General features: G+C 38.7%; 1 long non-coding RNA gene across 1 annotated transcript; it reads right to left on the minus strand.

Moving 5' to 3' along the window:
- Nucleotides 1–1,634: 1,634 nt before the first annotated feature.
- LOC309639452 lies at nt 1,635–21,931 on the minus strand. The gene is made up of 2 exons (XR_014251659.1): nt 5,764–21,931; nt 1,635–5,449 (listed from the first exon to the last, which is right to left on the minus strand). It is a non-coding gene; the product is annotated as an uncharacterized lncRNA (long non-coding RNA).
- Nucleotides 21,932–22,201: the final 270 nt, after the last annotated feature.

A 22,201-nucleotide genomic window follows, 5' to 3' on the forward strand; every position in this document is an offset into this window, starting at 1 on the left:
TGGCGATTCTCATCCTCATATGTACACAATTTATGTATATTTCCCTTTGGAAGTCCCCGCCTCTGATATATGTGAAACAAATATCTAATTTTCCTTTGCAAACGAATCTGAAGTTTAGGGCTAGTGTTTGAGTAGGACTTAAAATGCGGCTCTAATCAATTTAATGTCTTGAATGGGTGCTTACTTAAAACATTTTCTCTTGGCTCATTAAGCAAGTTAAAGGCAACTCCCCCAAAGCTATTGCTGCAGGACGGTTTTCTGTGTTTTTATTCTAGAAGGATTTGTGGCATTCATATTTTGTTACCTGGGCTTCTCCCCCAGTTTAAAGGTATCCATTGTGAATAATTTTATCCCTGTGACTGAAATTATAAATTAATGTCAGCTAATAGACTGTGATTAATTGACTATTGCTCACTCCTTTTATTTTATTGAAGTCGATTTTGTTAAGCTCCACCAAGGCTCATAGAGTCCCTTTGGGGCAGACCATTAGACTAATTGTAAATTCAGAAGTAAACCCCTGGAGCCATGGTGCATTGGTTTATCATTCAATTATAGGAACAATGGTGAAAATGAGCATTTCCTCAACCATCTGACATTTAACAGAGATTTTTACTGGGCCGAGGAGCAGAATACTATGTCTAAGTCTTGGGTAAGCCCTATGTTTCCCCTGAGGCTTCTATACATTCATCCTATGTGCTCTTCTCACATCAAGTTAAGTCAATGAATATTTATTCATCAACCACAAAACGTCCATCGGAGTTAAGCACTTAGGAGGATGTTCTTATCCTAAGCAACTTGATGTCTATTAAGAAGAATGTAAGCTTCACCAAGATGGGGATTGTTGTCTTTTTCTCTCCAGTGTCCAGATCATGCTGGATGCATACTGGGCTCTCAGTAATAAATATTGTTAAATAAACAAAGAATATTGTTTTGCTTCAGCAAAGTTGTGGAGTGCCTTCAAACCTGAAAGTGTAAAGGTATTTTACCACCATTCAGCAGGATCTGAGATTAGAGCAGCGGTAGGGTTGGAGTGGAGAAAGCTGGGTAGATGTTGCCTCTGTTAATCACTGGCACATGGATTTGTGGATGTGGGTGCTTGTGTGTCCTGGAGGTTGGGAGTAGATTGGGAGTGAGGTTGAGAGTTTGGATGATGTATAGGATGTGAGCTTTATCCATGAATGTCAAAGTGAGCTTCAGAACGCAGATGCGTGGAACCTCAGACCTGAGAGAGCTGCCTTAGGTGCTCAACATCCTCTACAAACATTCCAGTGGGAAACAATCTACCTTCAGCGGGCACCTTGTGCAGTGGGGAATTTATTACTCATAGGCAGATAATTCCACTTTTCAACTGCTCTGGTTATAGAAGAGCCTTTCTTATATTCAGGTACAATGTCTGCTTATTAGTCCTAATTGTACTCCCTAAAAAGTACTTATCACTATTTCTTTCTCTGTTATGGAATGGTAGCATTTTAACACAACTGTCATGTCTCATTCTAGCTCCCTTTTCCCGGACTTCTTGTTAGTAAAATGAACGTTTGCGAATAGCATTTCCTGGATTATACGTTTCACATAGGCCATGATTTCCAGTTCCTTTGCTGTCTGCTTGCTTATCTGTAGTCTCCAGTCTGTATGCATTATTTTTTTCTTTGAATAGAGGGATCATTTCCATACTATAAGATATACAAATCTTAAGTTTACAGTTTGGGTTCTGACAATTGTATACACACCCCTGTAAACACTACCCCAATCAAGATATAAAGCATTTTCATCATCCCAGAAAATTCCCTTATGCTCCTTTCTAGAAAAACCCTCCCTGGAGCAACTGCTCTTCTGATTTCTATCAACATAGGCCTTTTTTAACTTCATATTAGTGGAATCAAACAGCATACATTCTTTTTCGTTTGGCTTCTTTTATTCAATGTGATGTTTTTGAGATTCATCTATGTTGTTGCACGTGTCAATAGTTTGTTCCTTATTCATGCTGAGTAGTATTTCATTGTGTGAATGCACCCCTATTTGTTTCTCTCTTTTTTTTTTTGATGATATTGGGTGTATGCATTACTCTATACCTTTATTACCATCAAGAATCTGACCAGTGCCTCCTTTGTTCTGGCATTGTACTTTTATTAATCTAACACCAGATTGCATTAGTTATCAAAGTACCCTTATTGTGCTGTTTACATGATGATGGGTTGAAAAGAGCAGGGTTTTGCAGCAAGATTGCAAAAGATTCAAATCCCAGATCTGCTTCTTGTAATCTGTAGGACATAGGGGAATTATTTTCTTTCTCTGTACCTTTGTAAAATGGGAATAATAATAATGCCTATGTCTCTTTGATGCCCATGGTTAGGAGCTTTCGGTGCTCAATAAATATTAGTTCCTATCCACATCTGCCCACATGCTTTTTTTTAATAGGAATTGCAATCTGTGAAACCATATTATAGTTTTGTCACACCATCTCTCTTCTACACTCATGAATTTTCATAAACTCATGTGCCATATTTTCACATTTATCCTATTTATTTTCATGTAAATCCAATCCATCATTTTACTCCATTGAGACTAACTGACTGTGTATTCGATTAAGCAGCAGAGTTGCTATCTGCCTCAGCTCTGTGTCATCTCTGGATTTAATAAGCCGATCAACCATGAACTCTTTCCAGTCACTTAATATTTGGACGGAACAGAAATAAGGACTCAGCATAAAATTGACAACCACCCTTTAGTCTGAAAATGATCTACCAATCAATACTCTTTGGGTACTGTTGCGCAGACAGTTTCAAATCCATTGAACTATATTATTTTTCAGTTATCTTTTCACAAGATATCAAGAGATGTAATTCTGTAAACTATAGGATTCAAAGGCCTTGGAAATTCTACACATATGAAGAATAAATTATAACAACCCTTTTGTAATATGCATTTAATTCATTAAAATTTCCCGGAAAAAATTTTTAATAGTTGACCTCATAATTTCAAGGTTTTAGAAGGTTATCCCTGATCTACTGTAGAAAGAATGGTGCATATCTTGTTCCAAATGATTCTTCAGGGAAAAACCCAGAAATGTAATGGTGTTTAATATTCTATAATTTAACCATTTTGCCACTTCTGTGTGCTTTTTATGTCTTTAACTTGCAAAATGAATAGCTTTCTTGAGATTTTTAATGAATAAAATTGCATCAGATTCTTTCTTTGCATTATGACCTCTAGAATGATTTTAAAATAGCTTTAGATCCAATAAAGATCAAAGATTAAGCAGAATCATAATCTTTCTACATGTATTATCCTCTCTTGATTTTTAAAAGTATCATTTTGGTTGATAGAGACAACTCCACACATAGTATACATTTACTTAAAATATGTGGTTTGTTTTTAGTAGTTATTTTCTCATTCTTGAATGTGAGAACTGATCACTTAATCAAGCAGGGCCTTGATACATAAAGTACTGTTCAAAATTTCTTTCTACTTTGAAAATTTAAGACCATTTAGTTCACATAAAAGAAAAAAAAAGGTAAGTTGATTTGGAAGATCTTTGAAGGCAGGGGACATGCCAGATACTTTTACCTCATTACCTAGCGTTGTGCTTTGCACAGTATAGGCACCCAGTAAAACTGTACTAAATTGTGTTGAAGGGGAATTAAGTTAATTCTGATTGTCTTTTCACACATATAATATGAATTTCAATTCAATATATATCTAGCAGTATATTTTAGTAGTTCATAATCATTCTTATTAAACATCATCTGCCTAAGTATTTCACTATTTTGAAAATGTCGAAGGAGGGAAAGTATCTTCTGTAATTTTGTAGTTGGCAATAGTATGATATATAAGATTAAAAGGAGAACAGCTGGGAGGATGACATCTTCAAAAACCTTTGGAATAACACTCATGTAATCATATTCTCTCAAAAGATACCTGAATGATTATAAAAAAATTTCTGTACAAATTCCCACCAGAAGAATTTTATGTAGCAGTTGGAAAAAAAATCATAATGTAAACTCATATGGAGAGCTCTTTGTAATTGCACTTCTTGGATAGGTGAGAACTTGTGAGAAGGAATGTCCTTGGGCTGAGTCTTTGAGTTGCAGTCATTAGATGATGGTTATTTATTGCCTTGTTTATGGGACTTCATAGTCGCTTCATGTTAATTGATTCATTCCTTTATTTAAAAATTACTGTATTCACATAGAAATCCTACACCTGTCTTTGAAAGCTTCCAAAACCACAATTTTCTGGTCTCTATCTTTGTGTGTGTGTGTGTGTGTGTGTGTGTGTAAGGGAAGGTTAACAATATGAGGAAAGAACTAACTATAAAAACATTTTCTTCATCACCCACCATCATCATCATAATCATCATCCTTACCTTTGTCAATATTGCAGTTGCAATGAACTTCAAGGTTAGAGCTTTAGAATAAATGAATTTTTTAGCTCTTGAATTTGAAGTAGACAGTTTTAAGAGAGATGTCTGTTTACATGTGAGTTAGCCTGGCAGATGAATCAGAGCACCTAACACCAAATTTAATATCCAGTAGTATAATAAGGATTTATGATGCTTCCTGGAGGACCCGAGGTCTATAAACCAATGAATAGTTTACAGTGAGACATAGCATATAAAACATTCAGCCTTTTCATAGTGGAAAATCTTGATGTGTTTGAGGTTTGGCAGTGATGAAAGAAAAATAGTGTTCTTATAAATTTTATATAAAAATGGCTTTATGTTTCAAACATTAATATAAGGAAACTTTATAGACTTATTTGGGCTGGAGGTATTACTGGCCTAGAAAAGGGAGAGCAACTGAGGACCAGATAGATTCCCTGGAAGGTGAAACCCCATGGATCCCTGATTAAGATGTGCCTCCTTCACTGAAAATTTTCTGCATTTGGAAATGATGGGACCAGGGAGAAATTCACTTAAGAAATGATCAGGAGGATGTTCTGAAATAAAATGAAAAAAAAGCCCTTAAATGAATAATTTATGACTGAATCTCATCCTAACTTCTCATTTTCTTAAGGAACACATGAACAATCTGTAAGAGATGAGCCCCTCTTCTTGAGGTGCCAGTCTCAGCTTATGTTGACACGACAGCAGAGCATTTGAGAGCTCAGTGCATTTTTCAAGTTCAACTTTATTCATTCATTTTCCTACAGATCTGCATAGTAAGTCATGGCCAAATTGCTCAGCAAGAGACATGCTTTACACATGGCCCTCTCTCCCAGGAACCCTGACCTCAGCAGGGCTGCCTTAGTAATAGCCCCTGAACAAGGCCTCAGAATCTCAGTATAATCTCAGTATAAGCTTGTAATCCCCACAGGCTGAAGTTCATTTCCTGTCAGCTCTCTCCCAAGTTCACCACTGGAGTCCAGATTAGTTGAAATGCCTGGCCATACCTCATCCCTTCATGAGGTTCTAAAACTACATCTAGTTAATTAAAAGTGGGTGTAGGGGGGGCTTCCTTGGTGGCACAATGGTTGAGAATCTGCCTGCTAATGCAGGGGACACGGGTTCGAGCCTGGGTCTGGGAAGATCCCACATGCCGCGGAGCAACTAGGCCCGTGGGCCACAACTACTGAGCCTGCGCGTCTGGAGCCTGTGCCCCGCAACGGGAGAGGCCGCGAAAGTGAGAGGCCCGCGCACCGCGATGAAGAGTGGGCCCCCGCTCGCTGCAACTAGAGAAAGCCCTCGCACAGAAACGAAGACCCAACACACCCAAAAATAAATAAATAAATAATTAAAAAAAAAAAAAAAAGTGGGTGTAGGGAAACAGAGGCCCTGCTATGCTTTTTGCTAGAATCAGGAAATTACTCTTTAGTTGAAAGAATCACCAGCTAGCAGCTGTCAGCTTAAGTTTGGCCTTTTGCACTAGCATTTCTGTGTTGCCTTAAAAATGCAAAAAGAAGTGATCAGAAAAAGAAAGTAAAAAAGAAAAAAATCTCATTTAAAATTGCATCAAAAAGAATAAAATACCTAGGAATAACCTTAACCAACAAAGTGAAAGACCTACACTCAGAAACAGAAAGATATACTGTGCTCTTGGATTGGAGGAATTAATGTTGTTAACATGGCCATACTACTCAAAGTAATCTATAGATTTAATGTAATACTTGTGACATTTTAAAGACCTCCAATTGACAAAGCAATCTTGAGAATGAAGAACAAAGCTGGAGATATCATGATCCCAGGCTTCAAACTATCTACTACAAAGCTACAGGAATCATAACAGTGTAGTAATGACACAAAAACAGACACAGAGATCAGTGGAACAGAATAGAGAGCTCAGAAATAAACCCATGGACCTATGGCCAATTAACCTACTACAAAGGAGGCAAGAATATACAATGGAGAAAAGACAGTCTCTTGTACAAGTGGTGCTGGGAAAACAGGACAGCTACATGTAAAAGAATGAGATTAGGGGCTTCCCTGGTGGCTCAGTGGTTGAGAATCTGCCTGCCAATGCAGGGGACATGGGTTCGAGCCCTGGTCTGGGAAGATCCCACATGCCGCGGAGCAACTAGGCCCGTGGGCCACAACTACTGAGCCTGCACATCTGGAGCTTGTGCTCTGCTACAAGAGAGGCCACAACAGTGAGAGGCCCACGCACCGTGATGAAGAGTGGCCCCCGCTCGCCACAACTAGAGAAAGCCCTCGCACAGAAACGAAGACCCAACACAGCCAAAAATAAATAAATAATTAATTAATTAATTAATTAATTAAAAAAAAAGAATAAGATTAGAACATTTCCTCATACCATACACAAAAATAAACTCAAAATGGATTAAAGACTTAGATAGAAGACCTGAAACCATAAAACTCTTAAAAGAGAACATAGGCAGAGCACTCTTTGACATAAATCTTAGAGATATTTTTTAAAGATCTGTCTCCTAAAGCAAAAGAAATAAAAGCAAAAATAAACAAATGGGACCTCATTAAACTTAACAGCTTTTTCACAGCAAAGGAAACTATCAGCAAAACAGAAAGACAACCTATGGAATGGGTTTGTAAATGAGATAACTGACAAGAGGTTAATATCCAAAATATATAAACAGCTCATACAACTCAATATAAAAAAAAAAAAAACCCAAACAACGCAAATCACAAAATGGGCAGAAGACCTGAATAGACATTTCTCCAGAGAAGACATACAGATGGCTAACAGGCACATGAAAAGATGCTCAGCATGGCTAATTATTAGAGAAATGCAAATCAAACCCACAATGAGGTATCACCTCACATCCGTCAGAATGGCTGTTATCAAAAAGTCTACAAATAACAAATGTTAGAGAGGAAATGGAGAAAAGTGAACCCTCCTACACTGTTGGTGGGAATGTAAATTGGTGCAGCCACTATGGAAAACAGTATGGAGGTTCCTCAAAAACTAAAAATGGAACTAAAATATGATCCAGCAATTCCACTCCTGGGTATATATGTATATATATGGAAAAAATGAAAACACTAATTCAAAAAAATACATGCACCCCAGTGTTCATAGCAACATTACTTACAATAGCCAAGATAGGAAGCAATCCAAGTGCCCATCAACAGACAAATGGATAAAGAAGATGTGGTATGTATGTATATATGTATGTATGTATATAATGGAATATTACTCAGCCATACAAAAGAATGAAATTCTGCCATTTACAGCAATGTGGATGGACCTAAAGAATATTATGCTTAGTGAAATGAGTCAAAGACAAATACTGTGTATCACTTATGTGGAAACAAAAATAATACAGATGAATGAATATGCAAAACAGAAACAGAATCACAGATATAGAAAACAAATAGTGGTTACTAAAGGGGAGAGGGAGGTGGGCAGGGATAAATTAGGGGTATGGGATTAAGAGATACAAACTACTATACGTAAAATAGATAAGCAACAAGGATGTATTGTACAGCACAGGGAATCATAGCCAGTATTTGGTAATAACTTTGAATGGAGTATAATCTGTAAAAATACTGAATCACTGTGCTGTACATCTGAAATTAATGTAATATTGTAAATCAACTATACTTCAATAAAAAAAGTGATCAGATGATCCTGGGGGATACCAATGGTTTTTATGGGACTCATCCCATTAAAAGTAGAAAAAGGGATATGTGAAGGGGCTCTGCTGAGAACATAGTGGTCATGATTTATATTTATTGACCTCTATCTAAGGGTCTAGTCAGAATCTGTGACTATAGCTGTTCTCCAGTATAGCTTTTTGTTCCCAACATTGATATATATATGTGCAGTAGTTAGCTGAGAATTTTGTGATAAGTTGGGAGAAAAAACATGAAAGAATAGGAAATGCACATGCTCTTTGAGAAATACCAAATTAAAAAGTCTGTGCTTTCCAGCTGAAAACACATAAATATGTATGTTCAAGGATGTTTACTGTAGCATCGTTTGTAAAGGTGTATAACCTGAAATAACCTAATTGTTAACCAGTAGGAGAAGGATACGTATATAAGGTTGAATACTATGCAGCAATTAAAAAGAATGAATGAGAGCTATATATATTGATCTGGAAGGACACTATGATGGTCTATTGCTAGTTACAATAAAAAGATATGTTTCAGAGTGCTGTATCATATAATTCCATTCAAAACTAAAAAATAAAGATGGTGCATGTGTGTGAGAGAGAGCGAGAGAGAGAATGTATGAGTGGGAAAAAGATACACCCCAAAATGCTAGCATCAGTTACCTGAAAGGCAGGAGATTTCAGAGACAAGAGGGTGAGTATTAACTTTTTCTGTATAAACATCTGCATGGTTTATAGGTGTATTAGTATCCTGGTGCTGCTATAAAGTACTATAGACTGGGTGACTTACACCGTAGAAATCTATTCTCTCACAGTTCTGGAGGCCAGAAGTCCAAAATCAAGGTGTCATCAGGGCTGGTTCCTTCTGAGAACTGTGAGGGAAGGACATGCTCCAGGCTGCTTTCCTTGTCTTGTAGGTGGCTGACTCCCTATATCTCTTCACATCATCTTCTCTCTATGCATGTCTGTCTCTGTGTCCCAGTGTTCCCTTTTTATAAGGACACCAGTCATATTGGATAAGGGGCCCACCCTGCACCAGTATGACCTCATCTAAACTAAGTACACCTGTAACAACCCTGTTTCCAAATAAGGTCATATTCTGAGGTACTTGGGGTTAGGACTTCAGCATATAAATTTGGAAGAGGGGTGCAATTCAACATATAACAGAAGGTATGACTTTTGTAATTTTTTTTAAAAGAAAAAAGTGAGGCAAGTACCAAGAAAAGGACATGGGGCTTGGCGTCAGGGAGGCACAAATGTTCCAGACTTGCTTCTGCCATTCTCCAGCTACGCTTGAGCAGGTCACCTCTCATCGCCTGGGTGCATTTTCACCTGTAAAATGAAACTTGGACTTAGCTGATCCCTGAAGCCTATCATACCTTGAAGCAATCTGCATCTCTACACAACCTGACCAGTTTTCCTGGGCCCAGGGAATCCTCATTCTTTGCTGCTGGCAAACCACGTGGGTCCTAAGGCAGTGCATCTTCTCCCCATCATTGTGTCCTGTGTTTAGCACGGCTCAGGTCTTGTACCTTTCTTTCACAATGAGTCAAATCCCTTGCCTTTATCTGGGGAAATGGCCCTCCTATTCCCTAGGTGCCTCAGTGGCCACCAGCCTGGGATAATAATTTGCTGTAATTCCATGTATCCGTTAGTCCCCCAACTACATATAACACTGCTTTTTATGTCCTCAGATGTTGGGGTGCTTATTTAGCACCTGGGATTTTCTAGCAAAGGATTTCTTGACCCCAGGCCAGGACCTCATATGGCCCCTCAAATTCCACTGCGTGATCGTCCTCCTATGTGTAACTGGCCCAATTTATAATGTAGACTTTCTGGAAAAGCTAGAGCCCCTAACCCAGTGATTTTGGAGGGAAGTGAATACATTTTCCACAGAATAACTGTTGGACCAGATTCATCTTAGGAGAGGAGCAAAGTCCACCATGGCCTTCCTCTAGCTCTCATGTGGCTTCGCAACTCCTTTCTGGAGAAGTGCCTCATGTCACATTTCACCAAACTCTCTTGCTTGTGGTCTAGTAAAGTGGCTCAGAGGTCATTTAAACTGATGGGCCAACATCTCCCTTTTAGGCTCTGCTAGTCACTCCTACTGATGCCTGGTAACAGCCGTGTCTGAGAGGTGACAGGGATTTTTTTTCACCCAACAATTCAAGCCCTTGTAGGTCTTTAGATGAAGAGGGTCCTTTCAAACAAGACAAAGAAACAGAGCCTGTACAGGCTTATCCTATCTGTTCGTTCTAATTGGTGTTGATCACAACAGTTCGGACATGTAGGCGATCCAAGATCGGATCTACGGCAGAGACAGGGCTACAGATAGTTTTAACAGAGGGCTGCTAAAGTAGATCAAATACATTTGAGGGGCTTTACTTTTTTTTTTTTAATTTAATTTTATTTTTTTATACAGCAGCTTCTTATTAGTCATCAATTTTATACACATCAGTGTATACATGTAAACCCCAATCGCCCAATTCAGCACACCACCATCCCCAGGGCTTTACTTTTTATGCTTTAACCAGGGAATGGTGAACTGGATGCTGTAGTTTGAAAGGTGTGTTAAAATGCATGGGAGGGGGGTGTATTGTCAAAATGTGGACAACTCAATATATTTTGCACACGTCATACTAGTATATGTTTATGATGTTTTTTCAGTACAACTTTTATTTGGTGTCATTATTTTTACTTCCAGGCATTTCTAAACTATCTGAATTTAGTGGGAATTCAAAATACCAAGTTAAGTTTTCTCTTAAATTCTGGAATTAAGGCATTTATGATTCCCATTGATCAATCTGCAGCTTTAGTTTTATGGGTGATAAATTCCAAATGGGTGAAGTATTAGAGCCAATATGGACACCTGGGGTGGATGTGGGTAACTCTGAAGGATCCTCACTGCAGAAGGGCAAAGATGAGGACCACCTACTTGGTATTAAGGTTGATTAGTGGATAGTGGGGTAGCTAAGCTGAGGTTGGGATCACTGTCTTGCTTGTTAGCTTGGTACCGGTTACTGTGAGGATTCAGGTCCTGACATTGGGTTTGGATATTCGGTTACAGTGCTCTTGTGTCTCACGTGAAAGGTTTTAGCTGGATAAGCAATCTCTTTAGGGCTACAATGTGGAAATAGAAAAAGTTTGTTTCTTCTGTTTATGTTCTCTCTCTACACAGTGATAATATCTGTAAAGTCTCCAGTTGGTATTTGAATGGTAATGGCGCGTGCACTTGTATTGTTCTTATCTAGGACATGCGTAAAATGGCAAGCTACGTGTAAATATATGCCAGAAAGAAACTGCTGTTTTAAAACTACGTGGAAAGTTCACTGTGGCTGAATACTTGTGACTTCTCTGACTTCCATATTCTGTGATTTTTCGTATTTTCCTCTGGTTTTCTGTCACAGGACTATATTAGATACCATGACTGGTTCCATTTAGGACGAGTAACCAGACTTTGCATGGGAGGACAATTCCATTTGGCTCCTTACGAGCCATCTTTTCATGTTCTATGCGAAAAGATGTTCTATGCATGTATACTCTGCTCCAATTAGTTAACTTTGTTAAGACAACGAACTTGTTGAGGAAAGAGACCGTAATAGAATCGTCTTGGCAGTCTTCATAGTGCTTGTGGTAGGTTTTCGATGAGTATTTGCAAAATGAATGAACTCAGTCGAATAACTGATTATTTTAAAGACAAACTCAGTTCTTTTAGAAATAATAAACTTTTCCTTCAAAAGGCCTTAGTGTTTTGATGCAGACTTTATCCCAATAACACACAAAATGATGCTTTCGATGGATCACTGGAAGGTCTGAAATCATCAATCTTAGTAAGAACAGACCCAGGTTTACTTCTGGTTTCTCTCCATTGAATTATGTCCCACCCATTGGCCATAGATATTAACAAACAAACAAACAGTCCGAGAACTGATCCTACTCTAAACATTTTCAGCTTAGGGAGGTTTTCCAGTAAAATCCCAATTGCCTCTCAAAGTGTCACACTCTTTTAGTTCCCTACCTTATGCTTTTTGGGGGAGCAATTTCTAGTTCTGTTAAAGATGACTAATACAGAGAAAGAAGTACTTCAGCCTAACAAAGTCTTGTGCAGGGAACACAAGAATCTTTCGGTATGATTGATTTATAAGTGACCAAGGCCTGAGAGAAACAGTTACTCTGATTGCAAAGAGGAAAGGATTTTGTTGACTAGTGCGAATAACAGATAGAGTACTTCTTTCACAAAAGGTCAGCTCCAGAGAGCAGACATTCAGTCTGTTTCCTTCATTACTTTATTCCTGTAACTTAGCATAGGGCACATAGTAGGCTCTCAACAGCTGCTTGCTGAATGATTGGGTGAGTGAATGAATAATCTTGTGATCGAATTTTAATATCCAAGTTATAGATCAAGTGAAGAAAAAAATTTTTGTCTAACCTCCCAAAATTGCCATAAATGCCCTTACTGTCCTGGTTTGGAAGTAAACCTACAGTTTTACATTGGAATGCAAATGACAATTATGTTTAGTCTGTTGATTATAGGACAGATCCCTTTAAAAGGATGGGTCTCAAGTCTTGATTAAATCTCTTTTTAATTAAACTTTATACTTGAGATAACTGTAGATTCCTGTTGTAAGAAAGAATGCAGAGAGAGACCAAGTAACATTTACCCAATTTCCTCCAATTGTAACTTCTTACAAACATATAGCACAGTATCACCGTTGATATAGGACATTGATACAGTCAGGCCAGAGAACATTTCCTCCACAAGGATCCCTCACGTTGCTTTTTTATAGCCATAGCTACCTCCTACTCTCCCAGCCTCCCTCCCCAGTCCCTGACCTCTGGCTGATCTGTTCTCCATTTCTACAGTTTTGTCATTTTAAGAATGTTATATAAGTGGAGTCCCATAGCTCGTAACCTTGTGGGATGGGCTTATTTTACTCTGCATCATTTCCTGAAGAGTCACTGAGGTGGTGCTACCAGGAGGAGGTTCAGCTCTGGTGGGGGATACGAGGAGACCACTTGTCTCCATCAGGCAGGGAATGGAAGATCAGTGCCCTGCTCAGCCCAATCAACACTACCCTGGCAGGGGAATCGGAACGCCACCTGGTTTTGCTGGATGGGGGATGGATGACTAGCTTTCTGCTTGACCATGTCAAGACCATCCAGTGGGGGAGTTGGATCGTCTCTGCCTGCTTCCGTGAGGGGAGGCTGAGCTGGGGTGGGTCCTTTGAAGGTTAACTTCCTGCTTGGTCCTTCTCAAACCATAGCCTTCCTGTCTGGCTATATGGGGTGCAATAAAGAAACCCAGGGCACTCACCGCCCCAAGTCTGTAGGACGTCTGCTTTCTTCCTTCTAGCTTTCAGAGCCTTCCTATGCGTGTTGGGTTATGTCCAGGGTTTTTTGGTTGCAAGAGGGAAGACCTGGGAGGAATGGGGCTATTCTGTCTTGGTAGAACCACAAGTCTCTGCATCTTCCTTTTCAAGAGAATTCTCTACAGTTTTTTTCAGGGCACTTTATGAATTGTTAACTTTGACAGAGGATATTAATTTTCATACTCTGTCTTAGAGTGTGTAATTTCTCTTGCTGTTCAGTATATCCTGTGCTTGAGACAAGTATTTGCATCAAATTCTTTAAAATAAGACTTTCTTCAGGGTAAGTGTTCAAGGATGATTTGATAGGTCAGCTTAGGGGGAGAAAAAGACAAGGATGTAATTCTTTCTGAAATTGTCTCACAACTTACAAGTGTTACTTTACATATTTATTTTTCAAAACATCACTCTCAGACAGTTTGGCTGATAGAAACTATCCATCATTTTGGCATTCTGAAGACTTGAAAGAGAATTCCTTATGATTGTAGAGCAATTTTGTCATACTTCTAAGTGGAAGGGGCTAAGAAATTTTATGATTATCTAAAATAATTCATCTAAGCATGTTTTCAATATTCAGACTGTATATTGTTGATCATGTTATTTTACTCCTTGTTTTTATTATGTCCTTATTCACTGACTCTCTTCTTTCTCCTTGTAGCTCTTCTTACCACAAAGGCACAAGAACTCTCCTATTTCTTTGTGGAATTGGAGTAATTTCCAGCGTATTTGCCTATTAGAGACAGAGATTAGGGAAGGAGCCAATAAAAGTACACTAAGGAAATTAATTAGCTTCAGCCATAAAACTTTTCAGCTGGAGCTGTAGGTCACATGACCTCTCCCAAGACAAATCTTTCTAAAGACAACCTCTAAAAGTCCAAATCCCTAGAGGCAACTAAACTATGTCCTCATTAATTCAAAGTAAAGAATTCTAAGTAAGCATCTATTCAGGTAAAGGGACTGTAGAAGAAATTAAATTGCCCAGTGGTTTTGATATGTATTGGGTAGTCAGTCTGAACCCAATTTAAAGTTTTAGTCTCTGACATTCACATGTTATGAGCAGTTACTTACACACATGGAACATTCATACTTATTATAAATATTAGACCCAGACACTAAAGAATGTATTTTATGCATTACAAAATCCCTTATATAACCTTGTATTTATTTAGTAGCTACTTGATAGACATTTGCTGGACAGGGGAATGATTTAGGTCATTCAGCTTTCCTCTCATTAACAAATTCTTGGGCACGATCTATGTAAATGGTTCTGCCACTGCTGCCTTGAGTCATCTTTCTAAATACTTTGTCGTCACACTGCCCTGATCATATTCACAGGCCTGGCATTTACAGCTCACAATGAACTGGCCCCATCTGATTGACTCCACCTACTTTTCCAATGGGGGTTAGCCCTCAGAATGCTCCCTGAATCAAATTTACGTATGCTGTTTTCCCCACTGTTTTGCATCCATGCCATAGGCTCTCCTGCCTGTGTTTATGTGAAATCTCTCCTCCACCCACCGCCCAGCATCAGACTCCAGCCTGCAGTGTCCTCCTGCATTCTCTTGCTTTCTTGTTCTCATCTACAGCTAAAATTCCAGCTCGTTTCTCATCTCTTCCATGATGCCTTCTGTAAATACTTTAATACATGCTGTTATATTCTCGTATAACCATTAAAACACACCATTGCACCTCACATTTACCCTGTTGTACATAATATCACATCTTTTTTTCCCCCCTAATTTTATTTTTGCTTCTTTCCAGCCAACGGTTTTTTCTTACACAGTTGCTTACTCTGATGAGGTCAGATCCTCACATCATAGGTTCTCACGACACCTTCCTAGCACAGGTCAGAGTTGTGATTTGCAGAGCCTTGCGTGACAGCGCCTCCTGGATCTTTTATTCTCATCACCTGACTCACTCCTATTCATTTTTCAGGACTCAGCTTAAAAGTCAATTCATCAGAGAAGACTTTTCTAACTCACTAACTAGGTCACTCTGCTAATGCTCTTTAGTAATTCTCTTTCATAGCACTTGTGCTTTTTATAATGTTACACTAATTTGTTCTGTTCATTCAGTAAATATCTGTTGATCACCTATTATGTGCCAAGTAATGTTTCAGGGGCTAGAGATATATTAGTGACAAAACAGATACAACTTCCTGTCATAATGCCCTTACATTCTTATGGGATGGGATGGACAATAAAAAGCAAAATAATTAAGTGATATTAGAAGACTTACTAGTCAGGATAGATTAAGTTATGCTGTGGTAACAAGAAAGCCCACAAGTGCCCTTAACATACAAAATTTCTTACTCATGAAAAATATGTTATGGGTCTTGATAACTCTCTGGGAAAACTTTCCTCTGTGGTGGTTCTGCAATCTGGGATGCTTTGGTCTTCAGCACCTCAGTCTGAAAATGAAAGCAGCTTCATGATTACCACAGTTGTGGAAGAGATCACTGGAAGGTCTTGCACTGGCAGTTAAATAACTTAGCACAGAAATGCCACGTGTCAATTCTGCTGACAGTCCATTGGCCAGATTTAATCACATGACTTGATTTATATAGGGGCAGCCAGGGAAGATGAATTCTTCTGCATGCTTGAAAGGAAAGGAGAATCAGGTATGGGTGAGCATCTAAAGTCTTTACTGCAGAAAGGTAATGCTCTGGAGAAAAAAGTGGAATGGGATAAGGGAATACGTTGTGCTTACGCAGTATTGAAATTTAAACAGAATGATCAACTCATGCCTCATTCACAAGTTGATATTTGAGCAGAGGTTTGAAGGAGTTAAAGGAGTGAACATGCCAGTCTGTTGGAGGAAGGGCATTCTAGAGATTGAGAAATGCCAGTGCAAAGGTCCTGAGGCCAAAACATGCCTGATTCATCTGGCGAACAAGAAGACATGTGTGGCTACTGCTGAGTGAACACAGGAGAAGGAGAATGTAAGATAAATTAGAGAACTGGTGGTAGAGGTGACAATCAGATGCTGTAGGGCCTCAGGAGCCATTTTAAGGGCTGGGCACAAACACATACACATACACATTTCGCTACTTTATTGAGGTGTAGTTCACCTACCATAAAATTAACCCTCTTTAAGTGTACAATTCAGTGGTTTTTAGTATATTCACAGAGTTGTGCAATCATTACCATAATCAATTTAGAACACTGCCGTCATCTCAAAAAGAAACCCCACCCCATTAGAAACTGCTTCCCATTCCCCACAAATATCACCAGCTCTGTTTCTATAGATTTCTCTGTTCTGGATATTTCATATCAATAGTCGCATATAATATGCGTGCTTTTGTGACTGGCTTCTTTCACTTAGTGTAATGTTTGTAAGGTTTATTCATGTGGTAGCATGGATTAGTGCTTTATTTCTTTTCATGGCCGAATAATATTCCATTGTATAGCTATACTGTGTTTTATTTATCCATTCATCAGTTAATGGACCTTTGGGTTTTTTCCACATTTTGACGATTATGAAAAATGCTGCAATGAATATTCATGTTCAAGCTTTTATGTGGACTCATGTTTTAATTTCTCTTGTGTATATACCTAGGAGTGAAATTGCTGGGTCATATGGCAACTCCATGTTTAAACTTTTGAGGAACTGCTAAACTATTTTTCAAAACATATATACATACAGAGAGAGAAAGTGAGGAAGAGAGAAATCATTCCCGTTCGCAGTGTAGGAGGTCTCCAATTTGCCACATCCTAACTAACAGTCGTTATTATCTTTTTTCTTTCTAGCCATCCTAGTGGATGTGAGTGGTATCTCACTGTGGTTTTGATTTGCATTTTCCTGATGGCTGATGATGCTGAACATCTTTTCGTAGGCTTTTTAGCCATTTGTATATTTTCTTTAGAGAAATGTCTATTCAGATCCTTTGTCTATATTTTAATTGGGTTGAGACTTTGGCTTTTACCCGGAGAGAAATTGTGAGCCACTAAAGTTTTGAGCAGATGAATGGAATAATCTGACTTATGGTTTTAACAGATCACTCTGCTGTGTTGCAAATGGGCTGCAAGGAGGTAAGGGTGGAACTAGTGAAGAGCATTTGCAGTAAACCAGTTGAAAGATTATTGTGATTTGGACTGGGGTAGTAGCAGTGGTATCAGGGAAAAATGTTTGGATGCTGGATTTATTTTGAAGGTAGAGTTAGCACGGTTTGTTGACAAATTGGATGTAGGGCAAAGAAAAAGAAATGAGTCAAGGATGACTCCATAAATGTGGTCAGAGCATCTGGAAATATAGAGTTGCCAACACTTGAGATGAAAAAGACTATATATAGAACAGCTCTGGAGATTAATTTATTTTACTTTATTTTACTCTTCTTATTGCTAGCATTCTCCAGTGCACTTCAAGCTCCTTGAGGTCAGGGACCGTGCCAGTCATATTCATCATAGCATCTCCAGCTTGGAGCATGCTCCTGACATAAACAAACAAATGAATGAGTGACTGTGTAAGTACAAACACCGTGCATCTTTGAAAAACTGAATTTAACAGGTTTTGGAGGAGCAGTCTAATACCCACTTTTTTTTTAGCTTTGGTTTTAAATTATTCCAATCATTATAATATCATGCTCAAGAGCATGGACTTTATAGCCAGACAGTCCTGGGTTTTGCCTATATATTATCACTGTGACATTGGGCGCATTACCTAACTGCCTGGAGCCTCAGTTTTCTTTGTACATGAAGGGTACTGATACTCACCTCACAAGAGTTCTCTGAGTATCAAATAAGAATGTTTGCAGAGCGCCAAGTGCACAACTTGACACATGGTAAGAACTCTCCAAACGATTTCTCTCGTCCTCATTTTCTCTGTATGTATTATATGTGCTCATATATACAGCCACATACACAGACAAAATGCATATTGAATGCAGTATATAGTTAATATTTTGAGTTAATGTGTTAAAACTATGTATTTCACATAATGGTAAAATATTTGTTGCCCCAAACACTATTTATGTTATACTTACATAAAATGCAGAGGGAAAACTATGGGGGATTTGGAGCCAGAAGTCTGATGTTTGAACACCAGATCTACCATTTGCTACCTGTGAGGCTTGTTCTCTCTGAGATTCCATTTTATCGTCTGCAAACTATGATGAAAATAACCACACTCACATTATATACCTAACAGGGTTAAAGGGAGGATGAAAATGGAATGTATGTAATAGTGCTACTAATACTGTATGTCTTTGTCTACTTAATGTTATATGTTAAAGTATTTAAGTGGTTCTTATTACTCTTCACAACCTATTTTATTTTGGGGAGATGATATCATTAAAGAAGATATTTTTTCAGTGACTTCTGAGAAAATAGCAAAAACACAAAGAGAACTTTTATTGGAAACACAGTGTCCAATAATCTGTTAAAATGTCTGTGGCAACAAAATAATAAAAATCCAAGACATGACTTTAAGGGAGGCATTGGTGTGGAACCCACAGCATTTTTCCTGGGTTTTATTCAATGACATGTCAGTCTCATTATGTTTGATTCATTGGGTTTCAGTGTCTGAAGCTGAGGACTGCACTTTCTACAACCAATTGTGAAAGAACAAATGATGCTACAAATGGGTAGCTCAGCATCTTCACTGCTCTCAAGTACAGGTCACTGAGAACACTTTAGTGTTGGGAAGTGGGGACCAGGCTGTTCTGGCCCTCAGGCTCACTTATTTGTATCTGAAGGCATACAGCACATAGTAGGTACTCAATAATAGATATTTGTTGATAAACTTCTCTCATTGCTTCCTAGATATTTGATGTGGGGTTATTGTTTATCACGTGGGAAGTGTGAGAATTGGGAAAGTAATAATGAAGACCTAACACACTGATACTGCAACTTACTCTGAAATGTATCAAAAAGTGAAAGATAAATTGATGGAGGGAGAGAGGAGGGATGGATAGATGAATAAGGATGTGATAAAGCGAATATCGCAAAATGTTAATCATGGAATCTGGGTGGTGGGTATATGTGTGTTAACTGGATACTTCTGTAAGCTTTTCTTGTTTGAATATCTTTGTAATAAGAATATTTATGAAGGTAAAATGAAACTAGAACTAAACTGTAGAGAAACAGATTAGCTAGATCTGCTGCCGTGTTAAGAATTGTGGTACAGCAAAGCCGTGCCAAGAAAATAATGAGAGTGTTTTGATATTGTTGTTATTATTAGTGTACCAGCAAGAAGAGGCAAGGTATACTGCTGTAGCAAATTAATTCCTAAATCTTAGTGGCTCAGTACCACGCACACTCTCATGTTAAATGCAAATTGGCTTGGGGCTCTAATCTAGGTCCCATACCAACAGAGGCTCCATCATTTCCAGTGTCACCAATCATGGCAGAAAGGGAAGAAAGCATGGAGGGTTACAAAGTGACTTTCAAGTACAGGGAGGTCTAGTCTTCCATGTACTCAAGGAGTAGAGGAGAATTTGGTACTGGTTAACATGAGCTAAATCTTTTATAGTGAGACTGAGCAGGAAATAGTTCAATTTCTATGACTTCTTTACTCTTCTTACTTCTCAGTGACGTGCAAATTGTCATACCTATAAATCCAAAATCCTTATGAAACTCCCAAACACGAGATCTTGAGGAATAAATGATACACACTGACACATTGTAGGGATTCAGGTATGTTCCTTATTTGCATGCCTTGATTAGGTGGTCTCATTCCAGTGTTCTCTGAATTTATCATTAGGTCAAAAAGATTCAGCATTTACTCTGTGTCTGAAATTCTCTACCACTTTAAGAGCTATCATAGACATGGATTCTGTCCTCAAGTCATAGTAATCCAGAAGCTAATCGGCATACAAGAGAGAAAAGTTGTTACGGATGCAGTTGAAGGCTTGATTGTAGTAAACATTATGAATGAAATAGGCTCAAAAAAAGACAAATATCACAGCAATAGATATAGTAGGAGTAATAGCAATAATAGTGACAGCAGCTAGTGCTTAACATTGGGCTTACTGTGAGTCATGTGACATTCTGAGTCCTTTATACATATTGCTTCCATGAATGTCCCTATCAGCCTTGTGAGGTTGGTGCCACAGACACTTCATGGAGAAGCAGTGATCTGAGTTCTGTCACTGAAGTAGTTTGGTATTGAACAGGAGAAGGAGATGGAAGCAGGACCTTGGGGAAAGGAAGTTGTGTGCATAAAGTCAACAGACAGCTAAGCAAGCAAAAGATGTGGAAGGGCAGGAAGGAGACTGGTCTAAATACAGCTCAAGGTCTGGAAGGAGAAGGAGTTTGATAGTTGGGTATGACCAGACAGTGGGGACTTTGAGAACCATAGAAAGTCTATTTTCTGTTTTCTTTCTTTTTATGTTTGTCCACGAAGATGATAGGGGTCCAAAGTGAAATAGAATATACAGTTTAATGGTAATGTTGTAAATCATGTCTGCAACAAGAGAAAAATGATCAAAGGACAGTTGAGTAGCAAAGAAACAGTGATATGAAAGAACTCATTTTTCCCTGACTTTTATTAAAAATGGGGGGTACAACAGTAGCGAACTCAGTCAAAATGTACCCTTGTATGGAAGTTTAGGCCAACTACAAAGATTAGAGAGCACAGTCCCCCAAGACTGCTTTCATTTCTGACACCAAGTACAAGTTTCAGGGGTTCTCCAAACCCTCCTTCAGTTCAGTTATTTGCTAGAAAGACCCACAGAACTCACTGAAAGCTGTTATACTCATGGTTACAGTTTAATACTGAGAAAGGATAGAGATTAAGGTCAGCCGAAGGAAGAACATAGGGCAGAGTCTGGGAGAGTTACAGATTTGGAGCTTCTGTTGTCTTCTACCCATGGAGCCTGGATGCACTGCTTTCCCAGAACTGCTGTGTGGCAATATGTACGGAGTATTATCAATCAGGGAAGCTCACCCAAACCTCAGTATTCAGACTTTTTATTGGTACTCCATTATGTAGGTCTGATTGATTGATTGATTGACAGCCCATGTTTAACATCTTTATTGGAGTATAATTGCTTTACAATGGTGTGTTAGTTTCTGCTTTATAACAAAGTGAATCAGCTATACATATACATATATGCCCATATCCCCTCCCTCTTGCGTCTCCCTCCCACCCTCCCTATCCCACCCCTCTAGCTGGTCACAAAGCACCGAGCTGATCTCCCTGTGCTATGTGGCTGAAATGTATCGGAGTACAGTTGTTTTACAATATAGTGTTTCAGGTATACAGCAAAGTGGTTCAGTTATGCATATACATATATTCACTGTGTTTCAGATTCTTTTCTCATATAGATTATCACAGAATACTGAGTAGAGTTCCCTGTGCTGTGCAGTAGGTCCTTGTTGGTTATCTATCTTATATATAGTAGTGTGTGTATGTTCATCCCAAGCTCCTGATTTATCCCCGCCTCCCCGCCCCTCACGTTTCTCCTTTGGTAACCATAAGTTTGTTTTCGGTATCTGTAAGTCTGTTTCTGTTTTTGTAAATCTCAGTCTCTAGGTTGACTGATAGTGTGTGACCCAAAGCTGTCACCCTCAGTTACACTTTTGGTCTTTCTGGCATGGCCAGTCTCCTTTCCACCTCCCCTAGCCCACCTCCCACACCCCCATATCATGCTGTTGGACTATCTGGCATGACCCAGTGCTCTCAGGCAAACAAAGGCACACCTGTCAGACATAACATTCCAAGGGCAAAGACCAGACCTCCTCTTTAGTTAAGGCCAAATTCTTTACTGTACACCCTGATTCCAACATGTTGTTGGTTAATGTTTACTGTATTTCAAACAACTGTGCAACGCAAAACAATCCCTCCCAAACCAACTCTCTAATTTATTGGGT

Source organism: Balaenoptera physalus (genome assembly GCF_965194825.1).
Source record: "Balaenoptera physalus genome assembly, chromosome: 12".
NCBI lineage: Eukaryota > Metazoa > Chordata > Mammalia > Artiodactyla > Balaenopteridae > Balaenoptera > Balaenoptera physalus.